A 7,200-nucleotide genomic window follows, 5' to 3' on the forward strand; every position below is an offset into this window, starting at 1 on the left:
AGGCTGTCCTCAAACTCAGAAAACTGCCTGCCTCTGCCTCCTGAGTGCTGGGATTAAAGGCGTGCGCCACCACGTCCTGCAGTGACTCTTTAGTCTTCTAAAGAGTCACCAAAACTTCTCAGACTTTAGCATGTCCAATACAGGTGTCTAGATAGCTGTTCTTTTCCTGTCTGAGCATCTCTTCTCGGAAGCAGCTTGAGTCCCTACAAGCTGACTTCACCTGTGGAGAAGACGATTTCGGCAGCATCAGATGGGCATGCTCTTTCAGCTGGTGGCCACAGAAGAGGAGCTGAAGCCAGTTAGCAGTGCTTGCCTAGCAAACAGAAAACCCTGGGCTCCGTTCTTACCACCTTGCAAGCCTATTTTTCCAACTTGAAAGGAGATTAAAGAAGATAAAATAGATAAAGGAGAATGTAAGGTCATCATTGACTACACAGGGAGTTCTAGACCAGCTTGGGCTAGAGACCCTACCTTTAAAAAAACCCTAGGGGCTGGAGAGATGCTCTGGCGATTAAAACAGATTCCGACTGCTTTTGCAGTGGATCCAAGGGACAAAGAAATGTTCTCTTGAGCATAAGTAAGTGATTTGATCATATGACAAAGACCCTCTCAAAAATTAGAAGGAGTAAATAATCCATGGGTCCCTTTATATAAAATCCCAGAAGATGAAAATTAATCTCTAGTAAAGAAAGCAGATGGGTGGGCAATGAGAAAGGAAGGGTTGAGGGCCTGGCACATGGGGTGACATTTCTATAATCTTCAAGAATTCACAGGTTTTGTTTCTCCAAGGTAGGCTTCGCATTTGCACACTCTGGTCGCTTGTATTTACCGTTATCTCACTTGTGAGACCCATAAATACCATTTCCAATTCAGTATTCTGTGTGGATATCACTTGGCTGGTCCTGTTGAACGGCTGTAAAGTCTCCTCTGAAGTGAATTTATGTCTTCATCAAAAAAATCATTTGATGGGCAGCTGAAATGGCTCAGCTGATAAAGGCACTTACCACCCAGCCTGATCACCTGAGTTCAAATCCCTGGAATCCACGTATGTGTTAAGAGAGAACTGACTCCCCCAAGTTATTCACAGGTCTCCACACATATCCCGTGGCATGTACACACACACACACACACACACACACACACACACACACACACAGGACGGGGGGAGAGAGTCAAGATAGATAGATAGATAGATAGATAGATAGATAGATAGATAGATAGATAGATAGATAGATAAACTTGAAATGTTTATAAGGCAGAGGCAGGTGGATTTCTGAGTTCAAGGCCAGCCTGGTCTACAGAGTGAGTTCCAGGACAGCCAGGGCTACACAAAGAAACCCTGTCTCAAAAAAAAAAAAAGGGGGGGGGAGGCAAGAACCAGCTCCACAAAGCTACCTGTCCTCTGATACCCACACTGGCACCATGGCACGCCAGCTGCTGCATTATGTACACAGTAATAATAAATACATGTAACTGAACTTCAAAGATCGGTTGAGAGGCTGAGAGTACAGGTCAGTAGAAGAATGCTTGCCTAGCGTGCATGAGGGCCTGAGGTGTGACTATAAGTCAGGCGTGACAGCATATGCCTGTAATCCCAGAACACCAGAGGCTGAAGCAGGAGGATTACCAGGAGAGTTAAACCAGCCTGGGCTACATAGAACCAAGTACCAGGTCAGCCAGCTTAGCAAGATGCCTAAACTAATAACAATAAACTCAAAACTCATTGGTATATATAATTTATATGTATATGTGTGTATATATATATATATATATATATATATATATATATATGTGTGTGTGTGTGTGTGTATATATATATGACTGCTATTTTTAATTTGTTTGTATATCTTTACACCAATACACATTTCTTTGATAACTCTATAAAATTACCTAAATCCTCATTTATTATTATTATTATTAATTTTTTTTGAAGAAGGAAGCTCGTGTATCCAGGCTGGCCTAGAACTAACAAAGACCCACTTGCCTCTGCCTGCTGAGCACTGGAACTAAAACTTCACACCTCCACATCACTTCTTCTTTAGCTTTTGTGGGGCTTCATGGCATAAGTGTGCTACACTCCCGTGGAAATGTGTTCAGATGGTGAAGGCAGGATACATGGAGGAACCCAGCAAGACCTGTCTGCTAAGATTCCTTAGTGTTCTCCCTAGAGGGCATGAGAACAGAATCTCTCCTACGTTTTGCTATCAGATAAGAGAGATCCCAGCATTTAAGATTAGAGTTTTTATTATCCACCCTAGTGAAAAAAAAAATCCTGTTTTCCCCATCCAGCTGCAGTGAGAGGGACAGACTCGGTGGCGCCAGACTCCAGCCTTCTTGTCCCTTAGTCTGTCCGCATAGCCTCAGGAGAACTGCTGAGGAAGTATGTCACATTTTTATGATATGAAAGTTTGGAAACGCTCCACACCAGAAGACATCGAGGAAAGAAAGAAGGCTATCGGTGCTGTCTCCAGGCTGACAAAAGGCACACAGACCTTGAAGAAGTCTCGGTTAAAGACGTTAGTGTTGGGATTGGAGAGTTGCCTCAGCAGTTAGGAGCGTGGCCGCTCTCCAAGGAGACTCTGGTTCAATTCCCAGCACCTACATGGCAGCTCACGGCTGTTCAGAACTCCAAGTTGCAGGGAATCCAACATCCTCACACAGACATAGAAGCAGTCAAAACATCAATGCATATATTTTTTTAAGATTTTATTTTATTATTTATTATATGTAAGTACACTGTAGCTGTCTTCAGACACTCCAGAGGTGGGAGTCAGATCTCATTACAGATGGTTGTGAGCCACCATGTGGTTGCTGGGATTTGAACTCCGGACCTTCCGAAGAGCAGTCGGGTGCTCTTACCTGCTGAGCCTTCTCACCAGCCCCAATGCATATTTTTAAAAGTCATTAAAAATAAAAAGACATTGGTGCTGCCACATCTGATCATTCCAAGCATTTTGTGGGAAGGCTTTCTGTAAAAGATCGTTGCGCTGTTTTGTATGATTTGAGCTTCGAAACCGTGGAGGATAGAAAAAGATCTGTGGGGTTTTCTGTAGGCACACCTCTGAAAGGCAAGATGATCTATGAGCGCCATAAAGACACCATCAAAAGGAAATGTCAAGGCATAAAGCACAAATATCAGGCAGATAGGTCAGGATATTTCAACCTAATTTGTAGGGCTAAAAAGCCAGGTGCATCCTCAATTGTAGCTTTGTTTGTTTGTTTGTTTGTTTGTTGTTTTTTGGTTTGTTTTTTTTTTTTTTGAGACAGGATTTCTCTGTGTAGCCCTGGCTGTCCTGGAACTCACTCTGTAGACCAGACTGGCCTCGAACTCAGAAATCCACCTACCTCTGCCTCCCAAGTGCTGGGATCAAAGGCGTGTGCCACCACTGCTCGGTGGGACCACAGAATTGAAAGCTGCCCTGTCTCAAGCTATTCTTGCTCTATATAAATAAAACAAATATTTTAGGCCAGGATCTCACTGAGGAGGTATTGGCTTGTCATTTTTTAAGAGTAAACTAAAAAATTTACAGGACATATGTAAACACTGCCAGGCCTAAATCTAACCTCTCAGGGGCTGAAGAAATGGCTCAGTGGTTAACAGCACTGGCTGCTCTTGCAGAGGTCCTGAGTTCAAATCCCAGCAACCACATGGTGGCTCACAACCATCTGTAATGGGATCGGATGTTCTCTTCTGGTATGTCTGAAGAAAGCTACAGTGTACTCATATAAATAAAATAAATAAATCTTTAAATCTAACCTCTCACATTTCATTGATGTAGAATTAATTTATTATTGGCCAAATGCCTATTTTGATGAGATGACTTGTAGAGATTTTTGTTAAGCCCAAGATTTTTTTTTAATGTATTTTCATTTTATGTGCATTGGTATTTTGCCAGCATGTATGTCTGTGTGAGGATCTTAGATCCCCCTGAAATTGGAGTTACAGATAGTTGTGAGCTGCCGTGTGGATGCTGGGAATTGAACCTGGAACCTCTGGAAGAGCAGCCAGTGCTCTAAACCATTGAGCCATCTCTCCAGCGCCTAACCTCGTGTGTGTGTGTGTGTGTGTGTGTGTGTGTGTGTGTGTGTGTGTGTGCAGGTTGTCAGACAACTTGCTAGAGTCTGTTCCCTCCTTCCACCATGTAGGTAGCATGGATCAGATTCATCAGGAAGCAACTTAACCTCACAACCATTTCACTCACCGGCTTTTTTTTTTTTTTTTTTTTTTGTTTTTTTTTCAGTCAGAGTCTCTCTGTGAAGCCCTGGCTGTCCAGGAACTCACTATGTAGATGAGGCTGCTTCAAACTCACAGAGAGGTCTACCTGCTTCTTGTCTTCTGAGTACTGAGATTGAAGGTGTGCATCACTACACCCAGCTAAACTTTCTATTTTCCTCAAGATAGGGTTTCTCTGTATAGCCTTGGCTGTCCTAGAACTTGTTCTATAGACTAGCCTGGTCTCAAACTCAGAGATCTGCCTGCCTCTGCCTCCTGAGTGTTGGGGTTGGAGCCTCCTGGCTTAAACTCAGGATTTAAAAAAAAAAAAAAATATATATATATATATATATATATATATATATATAGTAGAAGAGTACACTCTAGCTGTCTTCAGACATACCAGAAAGGGCATCAGACCCCACTACAGATGGTTGCTGGGAACTGGACTAGGGACCTCTGGAAGAGAAGTCAGTGCTCTTAACCACTAAGCCATCTCTCTAGCCCTAAACTCTGGATTTTTTTTTTTTTAAATAACATTGTTCAAAAAACACTAGAGGGTGATGTGGGGAGAGTGAGCACATCTTTGCTAACCTTGGTGGTTATATTGTTCCCTTTGCTTAAAGAAGGGACTGTGGGGGCTGGAGAGACAGCTCTGCAGTTGAGAGCACTAGCTGCTCCTAGAGAGGACCTGGGTTTGATTCCCAGCACCCACATGGCGGTTCACCACTGTCTATACCTCCAGCTCCAGGAGTTCTGACACCTTCACACAGAAACACATTGCAGGCAAAATACAAACGCACATAAAATAAATAATTTAAAATATAAATAATTTAAAAAGAAGGGGTTGTGATCTGTTTATAATATTAGCCTAACTTCTCTATTCTTTGTTAATGTAAAAACAAAATATTGAGATTGAATTCTCTATGCCATGTAACAACACTAATATACACGTATCAGAGGTTAGACTAAGCCAGACCTTTTAACTCTGCAATATGCATTATCAGATCACCAGGGAGCTATGTCCAGACTGCCACATGGAAGCAGGCCATTCTTCATTAACAGTGAAGAGCTGCAGTTTCTCTGCAGGAAAGGAGACTGCGTGTCCAGACGCAGTGAGAGTTTTATAGGGCGGAAAGGAGGTAGGCAATTCCAGCTGTGTATCTGTGTCCTGAGGGTACAGGCAGGAAATGGCAGCAGATGTTCTTAACCTTACATTGACTCTCTTGTCAGGACTTTCTCTACTCATAAGCACCTCAAACGTTCTTATCAGTGTGTGGACTCTCTTGTCAGGAGATTTTCAACTCATCTAAGGCTCTTTGGTTTAGGTCACTAATCTTTCAGTAACCAATTAATTATCATTGTTTTTGTTTGTTTGGTTGTTTTTTTTTTCCAAAGATTTATTTATTAGTATAAGTTCACTGTAGCTGTCTTCAAACGCACCAGAAGAGGGTATCAGATCTCATTATGGGTAGTTGTGAGCCACCATGTGGTTGCTGGGTTTTGAACTCAGTACCTTTGGAAGAGCAGTCGGTGCTCTTACCCACTGAACCATCTCACCAGCCCCTGTTTTTTTTTTTTTAGACAGGTTTTCTCTGTGTATCCTGGACCATCCTGGAACTCACTCTTTGAACCAGGCTGGCCTCTTATTTACAGATTCGCCTGTCTCTAGTGCTGGGACTAAGGAGTGTACCACCACCACCCAACTAATCCATTGTTAATGAAAATAATAAAATAGTATATTGATAAGCAATGATCTTGATAAATCAAGATCTTTACTTTTTGTCTCCTTGGGTGCCGCAGACCCTCTGGGCCCCTTTGTCTGCGTGGAACAGGTCTCTAGTCGCGGGTGGGCAAAGCATTGGATGAATTGACAGACAGATGCACACAGGAGAGGTTGTGTTGGATCTGAATGTATTTTGTCAAGTCGAGCATCAGACTTTTTATACAGAAGACAATAAGGAAGTTGGGTGACATACCCGCAAGGTACAAATGAGGTAACCGGATGCTTAATGACTCTTACATAGAACAGAAGAATGAAAACACAAAGACTGGCAGGAACTGGGCAATAAAATAACTGAGACAAAGTCAGTCCTATCTAAGGTCAGCTATAGTCTTAGAAGCCAGGTGTGAGAACTTTTCACTCCTAGGGTAAGGGCTTTCACTCCCAAGTCATGGTTCTAACTAGGGAGTTCTGTTCTAGCTAACCATCTCATGAATAATGCAATACTCTAAAACCACAGCCCGATCTACTTCCTAAACCATTGTAAATTCCTGTATACGGGTGTAACTCAGCTATAGTTCTAAGTATCTATTCTGGTTTCTCCTAAGGTCAGAAACTTCTTTCTTCCTTGGTGATGGTAGATTCCTGTGAAGGGCAGTGACCTAACTTTTACTCAAAGTGATAGTGTAATACCAGGGGCAGTACTCAATTCCAAGCCCAAGGTCTTGCTCAAGGGCGATCTAGGACTGTTGGAACACTGGCTTTAGCTATGTCAGAATTCAATCTTAAAAGGCACTTATAATAGGATAATACTAAAAGAGAGCACGTGGATCCATGCACTAGACTAACGTGGGAATGGAAAATTAATGTATGGGTTAGAGAGAATGCCAGACTCCAGGAGCCAGTTTCTGTGAAACTCTTCTGCCTCAGTGAGTTGCTTCTAAGCCTCTCGGCTTGTCAAGCTGACTCAACCAGAGCTCGTGGCACTTGGGATCTATTTGGTACCCAATACATAGGATGTGGGGGTGCCGAGTATGTTTGCTCTGGGGCCTGGTAGAACACAGCTGTTAGCCAACTATGTGTGTGAAATACACATAGGTGGGGGAATTGACTGGTGTTAACATTCCAGGTTGGGCTGGTGAGATGGCTCAGTGGGTAAGAGCACCCAACTGCTCTTCCGAAGGTCCAGAGTTCAAATCCCAGCAACCACATGGTGGCTCACAACCACCCGTAACGAGATCTGACACCCTCTTCTGGAGTGTCT

The sequence above is a fragment of the Mus musculus genome, chromosome 1 (assembly GCF_000001635.26).
Source record: "Mus musculus strain C57BL/6J chromosome 1, GRCm38.p6 C57BL/6J".
Lineage (NCBI taxonomy): Eukaryota > Metazoa > Chordata > Mammalia > Rodentia > Muridae > Mus > Mus musculus.